The following is a 7500-nucleotide window of genomic DNA, read 5'->3' as shown; positions in this document are numbered from 1 at the left end:
GTCACCTTGTCCGAGCGGGGCTCTCGTCCCCTTCCTCGACAAAACCCCGAAGGCCCGTTTTAGGACCGTCTCGGCACCGACGGGTGCTCCGTTCACGCCCACCGATACCGTCTCGCCCCGGGTCCGAGGCACCCACCCAGGTCACCGGCCATGGAGACGGGCCGGCCCTGGGGAACTCTTTCGACTTCACGTTTACGGACTCTGTCCTTTTTTTCCGGAGGGGGGGCCTTTTCCTCCAGAGCGCCCTGGTGACCGCCTGCCTGCCTGCCTGCCGACCCCAGATGACGCATCCCCGCCTGGATGTCAGAAACCGATACCGAGCACCATTTTTTAGCCCGTCGCCTTGTCCGATTGGGGCGCTTGTCCCCTTCCTCGACAAAACCCCGAAGGCCCGTCTCAGGACCACCTCGGCACCGACGGGGGCTCCGCCAGGCAGACGCATTCGCTCGTGCCCGAAAACGAGGCGCTCTCCCCGGTCGCCAGCCGGGGGAGGTTCGTTAGCATTGGGAATCTCGTTCGCACGCAACAGCACGGACACTCGCCGTTTACCCAGACCGACCGTTCGACAAGCATATGCCTGGGGTGCACTTTTTCCATAAAACCAGCCCGTCTTTTCCTGGAGGTCTCGTACTTCCAGAGCTCCGACGGGGGCGCAGTCTGGATTTTATATGCCCACCCAGAGCGAGTCTGAGTGGGACTCACGACGGTCTGATCAATGGTAGGGGGTGCTCTGTGTTTTGCACCACCACACTTGCCCTCTTCCATACAGCCCCGAAGGCCCGTTTTAGGACCGTCTTCCCTCCAGGTCGAGCTCCAGGGGGTGTCGGGCGAATCTGACTCTGGCCCAGGACGGGGCCACCCTCCCTGGGCTGGCCAGGGAGGTCTGAGACCATGGAGCTTTAGAACCACACCACGTCATTGGACTTAGTCGATTTTACTCAAATTTTTTGGCACCAGAGCCGGACCCCGCCACGCGCGCCGGGCTCGTGCCCAGGAAAGACGCACCCTGCCTGGGGTGCACTTTACATAAAACCGGCCTGTCTTTTCCTGGAGGTCTCGTACTTCCAGAGCTCCGACGGGGGGGCGTAGTCTGGATTTTATATGCCCACCCAGAGCGAGTCTGAGTGGGACTCACGACGGTCTGATCAATGGTAGGGGGTGCTCTGTGTTTTGCACCACCACACTTGCCCTCTTCCATACAGCCCCGAAGGCCCGTTTTAGGACCGTCTTCCCTCCAGGTCGAGCTCCAGGGGGTGTCGGGCGAATCTGACTCTGGCCCAGGACGGGCCACCCTCCCTGGGCTGGCCAGGGAGGTCTGAGACCATGGGGCTTTGAACCCACGTCACGCCATTGGACTTAGTCGATTTTTCTCAATTTTTTTGGCACCAGAGCCGGACCCCGCCACGTGCGCCGGGCTCGTGCCCAGGAAAGATGCACCCTGCCTGGGGTGCACTTTTCAGAAAACCAGCCTGTCTTTTCCTGGAGGTCTCGTACTTCCAGAGCTCCGACGGGGCGTAGTCTGGATTTTATATGCCCACCCAGAGTGAGTCTGAGTGGGACTCACGACGGTCTGATCGCTGGTAGGGGTCCTCTGTGTTTGCCACCACCACGCTTCCCCCTCTCTCATACATCCCCGAAGGCCCGTTTTAGGACCGTCTTCGCTCCAGGCGGAGCTCCAGGGGTGGCGGGCGAATCTGAATCTGGCCCAGGACGGGCCACCCTCCCTGGGCTGGCCAGGGAGGTCTGAGGGCATGGAGCTTTGGAACCACACCACGTTATTGGACTCTGTCTATTTTTTCCCCCAAACTTTGGCACCAGAGCCGGACCACCACACCATGTGCGCTGGGCTCGTGCCCAGGAAAAGATGCACCCTGCCTGGGGTGCACTTTTCAGAAAACCAGCCTGTCTTTTCCTGGAGGTCTCGTAACTTCCAGAGCTCCAGCGCGGCGTAATCTGGATTTTTACATGCCCACCCAGAGTGACTCTGAGTGGGACTCACGACGGTCTGATCGCTGGTAGGGGGTCCTCTGTGTTTGCCACCACCACGCTTCCCCTCTCTCATACATCCCCGAAGGCCCGTTTTAGGACCGTCTTCGCTCCAGGCGGAGCTCCAGGGGTGGCGGGCGAATCTGAATCTGGCCCAGGACGGGCCACCCTCCCTGGGCTGGCCAGGGAGGTCTGAGGGCATGGAGGTTTGGAGCCACCGCACATTTTTTGTACTTTGTCGTTTTTCGAGATCTGGGCTTCAGAGTCGAGCCCAGGCTCCGTTTCAAGGTGGGCATTGGGCTTCGTTCTTGCCCAGGAGACCCGCACCCTGCCTGGGATGCACTTTTCAGAGAAACCGGGCCGCCTTTTCCTGGAGGTTCTCGTGTTTTTCAGAGCTCCACCACAGCAGAGATTGAATCCTCTTCCCCAGCCAGAGTGCACCCTCTCTGGCTTGGGTGAGTGCCTTGAGTGCCCTGGAGGTCCGAACCAACAGCACGTTTATGGACTTTGTCTATTTTTCCAAATTCGACTCCAGAGTCAAGCCGGCCAAGGGGCTCTCTGAAGGCCCCTCTCTCCCTCCCTCATCCTCTACAAGAGCCCCATGGTCCGTTTTAGGACCGTCTTCGCTCCAGGCGGAGCTCCAGGGGTGGCGGGGGAAATCTGAGTCTGGCCCAGGACGGGCCACCCTCCCTGGGCTGGCCAGGGAGGTCTGAGGGCATGGAGGTTTGGAGCCACCGCACCTTTTTGTACTTTGTCGTTTTTCGAGATCTGGGCTTCAGAGTCGAGCCCAGGCTCCGTTTCAAGGTGGGCATTGGGCTTCGTTCTTGCCCAGGAGACCCGCACCCTGCCTGGGATGCACTTTTCAGAGAAACCGGGCCGTCTTTTCCCTGGAGGTTTTCGTGTTTTTCAGAGCTCCACCACAGCAGAGATTGAATCTGCTTCCCCAGCCAGAGTGCACCCTCTCTGGCTTGGGTGAGTGGTGCCTTGAGTGGCCAGGGCCAACATCACCCACGGGCATCGGGCTTTATTCGTGCCCATGAGACCCGCACCCTGCCTGGGATGCACTTTTCAGAGAAACCGGGCCGTCTTTTCCTGGAGGTTTCGCGTTTTTCCAGAGCTCCACCACAGCAGAGATTGAATCTGCTTCCCCAGCCAGAGTGCACCCTCTCTGGCTTGGGTGAGTGCCTTGAGTGGCCAGGGCCAACATCACCCACGGGGCATCGGGCTTTATTCGTGCCCAGGAGACCCGCACCCTGCCTGGGATGCACTTTTCAGAGAAATCGGGCCGTCTTTTCCTGGAGGTTTCGCGTTTTTCCAGAGCTCCACCACAGCAGAGATTGAATCTGCTTCCCCAGCCAGAGTGCACCCTCTCTGGCTTGGGTGAGTGCCTTGAGTGGCCAGGGCCAACATCACCCACGGGCATCGGGCTTTATTCGTGCCCATGAGACCCGCACCCTGCCTGGGATGCACTTTTCAGAGAAATCGGGCCGTCTTTTCCTGGAGGTTTCGCGTTTTTCCAGAGCTCCACCACAGCAGAGATTGAATCTGCTTCCCCAGCCAGAGTGCACCCTCTCTGGCTTGGGTGAGTGCCTTGAGTGGCCAGGGCCAAAATCACCCACGGGGCATCGGGCTTTATTCGTGCCCAGGAGACCCGCACCCTGCCTGGGATGCACTTTTCAGAGAAATCGGGCCGTCTTTTCCTGGAGGTTTCGCGTTTTTCCAGAGCTCCACCACAGCAGAGATTGAATCTGCTTCCCCAGCCAGAGTGCACCCTCTCTGGCTTGGGTGAGTGCCTTGAGTGGCCAGGGCCAACATCACCCACGGGGCATCGGGCTTTATTCGTGCCCAGGAGACCCGCACCCTGCCTGGGATGCAGATCGGTTTGTGTGAGTCCTGGTTGGGTGAGCGTTACCCTTCTACATCACCCCCAAGGCCCGTTTTAGGACCGTCTCGGCTCCGGGCGGACAGCCGGGGGGCAGGGGGCGAATCTGCCTCCGGCCCGGGTCGGAGCTCCCTCCCCGGGGCCGTGCGTGGAGACCCGTCGCGCCCGGAGCTCCCGTGCAACCCCACGTTTTGGACTTGGGTTTTGGAGCGAGCGAGCGGGGTCGAACCCCGGGGGCCGAGCCGCCACGGAGTCCCCGAGCCCCGGGGACGAAGCCCCGGGAGCGAGGTCCCTCCGTGGAGGCGCGAGCCCCCAGGGCCCGGCCGCCCGCCCGGGGAGGAGAGCGCACGCTCCCCTACCCCTCAAAACCCACGTGGCTGGTTGCAGCAGACCCTGTGCACCGGAGGTTCCTCCAGGAGCGCGGGGCTGGGTGCTCTAAGCCCAAGTCATACAGGCAACCATGCCTCCCCGGGACTCCCCCTGCGAGCGGCGGCTGTTTGAAGGACGGTAACCCCACTGCACGGGGCTTCAAACGACCGTAGCTCGCCGAAGGCGGCTCCGATCGACGCCAAATTTTTATGGGCTGGAGAACGGGACGAGACCTTTCGAATGAGACCGCCCCCAGCCCCGTGGGCCCCCGGGGGCCCGAGATACGGGCCCCCAAAGCGCCCCGGAAGCGGAAAAACGCAAATATCTCGCCGAAAACTCGACGTGCCCGGCCGAGGCCGGGCTCATTCGAACCGTCTCGCCGAGCTGAACGCGTCCATATGCGTTTCGTCGTTTTTGGTCGAGTATTCGCGGAGATATCGGCCGAAAACCCTCGGCCGCGCTCTGAAATGGCGCCCGCCGATGACGTCACGATCCCGGGAGAAAATCGCCCGTATCTCCGCGACGCGAAGGCCCAGAGAGCTCAAATTTGGGTGGCGAGGTCCCACGGGGGCCCTCGCTCGAACCAGGGCGGCGGCGGGCCCCGGGGACGCCCCCTACCGGATCGCCGTTCGCCGGGACCCCCGACTTTGAACGGCTATAACTCGGGGACCCGGGCGAGTTGGACCTCGTGGGTGGGCTCTTTCGAAAGGCCCCGTCCGGCACTACGGTCGATTCGAGTTTGGGGAAGATTGGCCCAGGGGTTCGCGAGATATAAGCCAAAAAACGCCGCGCCTTTGACCGGGCCTAACTCCCTGACCCCGAGGCCCCCGGGGACGCGGGTGGCCTCTTTGGATAGGGCCCCTCGAGGCCTACGGAAGACCCGAGTTTGAAATTTTTTCGCCCGGCCGTCTTCGAGATATCGGCGAAAAACGGAATCTTCCCGTCCGGTGGGTGGGTGTGGGTGTCTCCGGGGGGCGGGGGGACTTCCAGGACCCCGGGGGGGGGGCCACCTGGCCGTGCCCGAGGACGGTGCACCTCCCTGGGTGTGCCGTCAGAGCCTCCGGGGCCCCGGAAGTCCCCGCCCGCTGCACGTTTTCGGACTTTGAGGGATTTTCGGGCCCGGAAAAGGGCCCCGAATTCGAACGCACGTAGCTCGGGGACCCGGGGGCCCAGAGACACCGGACTCGGGTCAAGTGTGGCGTCCCGGCGGGCCCCTCGCAAAGAGCCCGCCCCCGAGCTCCGGGGCCCCCGGGTCCCGGAGAAAAGGGGCCCGACGTGTCGGGGGGGCGCCCGGGAAGGAAAGGTCCCAGGGGCCCGGGGGAGGCGGGTTCCGAGAGGGCCCGTGGGGAGCCCCCGACACCCGAAAGGGCGAGCCGCTGGGACCTCCCCTCTCCGAGATACGGGCCGTTTTCTCCGAAAGTCGCCCGCGCGTAACGGGGCCCATCTCGGGACCGGGAGGTCCCAGCGGCTCGCGGCGGCGGGTGCGGGGCCCGCTCTCGGGGACCTTGCTCCTCCCGCCGTCCCGAGCCACGGGGACCTTCCGGTCCCGAGATACGGCCACTTCCTGTCCAGCTTTGACCGGGTGTAACTCGAAAAGTAAGCCGAGTTGGGGCTCCACACTCGGGGCTATTGGGGGCCTCTGGGAGGGCCCCACACGCCGGGTGTATGGGGCCCCAACTCGGCTTGGTTCCGGAGATATGGCCCTTTAAAGTTTCAACTTTGACCGGCTGTAACTCGAAAAGTGAGCCGAGTTGGGGCTCCACACTCGGGGGTATTGGGGGCCTCTAGGAGGGCCCCCCACGCCGGGTGTATGGGGCCCCAACTCGGCTTGGTTCCGGAGATATGGCCCTTTAAAGTTTCAACTTTGACCGGCTGTAACTCGAAAAGTGAGCCGAGTTGGGGCTCCACACTCGGGGGTATTGGGGGCCTCTAGGAGGGCCCCCCACGCCGGGTGTATGGGGCCCCAACTCGGCTTGGTTCCGGAGATATGGCCCTTTAAAGTTTCAACTTTGACCGGCTGTAACTCGAAAAGTAAGCCGAGTTGGGGCTCCACACTCGGGGGTATTGGGGGCCTCTAGGAGGGCCCCCCACGCCGGGTGTATGGGGCCCCAACTCGGCTTGGTTCCGGAGATATGGCCCTTTAAAGTTTCAACTTTGACCGGCTGTAACTCGAAAAGTAAGCCGAGTTGGGGCTCCACACTCGGGGGTATTGGGGGCCTCTAGGAGGGCCCCCCACGCCGGGTGTATGGGGCCCCAACTCGGCTTGGTTCCGGAGATATGGCCCTTTAAAGTTTCAACTTTGACCGGCTGTAACTCGAAAAGTAAGCCGAGTTGGGGCTCCACACTCGGGGGTATTGGGGGCCTCTAGGAGGGCCCCCCACGCCGGGTGTATGGGGCCCCAACTCGGCTTGGTTCCGGAGATATGCCCGTTTGAAGTTGCAACTTCTACCCAGTCTAATAATCCCAAAATAATAATTAAATAAAAAAAAAAATAATAATAAAAATAAAAATAAGCCGAGTTGGGGCTCCACACTCTGGGCCTGGGGGGCACCACTAGGAGATCCCCCTGTGCCCAGAGCGTGGAGCCCCGAATCGGCTTTCCACACCACTCACACCGGTTTCTGACTACCTTAAGAGAGTCATTGTTAGTCGCGCAGTTTACCCGACTCTGGGAACCGGGGCTTTGGGCTTGGGGGAGACCCACCGCTCGCCCCCTAACACGTCGGGGGGGACCAGGGGGCACCCGCCTGGACCCCCTCAGCCCCACTTCGGAGAACCAGAACGCTGGCCAGGGACCCCCACGGCGGTTGAAGTTTGAACTTCTACCCGGTGCATCCCGAAAAATTGAAAAAATAAAATAAAATAAGATAATAATAATAATAATAATAATAATTTTAAAAAAAATAAGCCGAGTTGGGGCTCCACACTCTGGGCCTGGGGTGGACCACTAGGAGATCCCCCTGTGCCCAGAGCGTGGAGCCCCAACTCGGCTTTCCACACCACTCACACCGGTTCCTGCCTACCTTAAGAGAGTCAAAGTTACTCCCGCAGTTTACCCGACTCTGGGAACCGGGGCTTTGGGCTTGGGGGAGACCCACCGCTCGCCCCCTAACACGTCGGGGGGACCAGGGGGCACCCGCCTGGACCACCTCCTGCCCGACTCGGAGAACCAGAGCTCTGGCCAGGGGACCCCCACGGCGGTTGAAGTTTGAACTTCTACCCGGTGCATCCCGAAAAATTGAAAAAATAAAATAAAATAAGAT

The sequence above is a fragment of the Pimephales promelas genome, chromosome 2 (assembly GCF_988280905.1).
Source record: "Pimephales promelas chromosome 2, fPimPro1.hap1.1, whole genome shotgun sequence".
NCBI classification, from domain to species: domain Eukaryota; kingdom Metazoa; phylum Chordata; class Actinopteri; order Cypriniformes; family Leuciscidae; genus Pimephales; species Pimephales promelas.
This window is presented reverse-complemented; position numbering follows the sequence as displayed.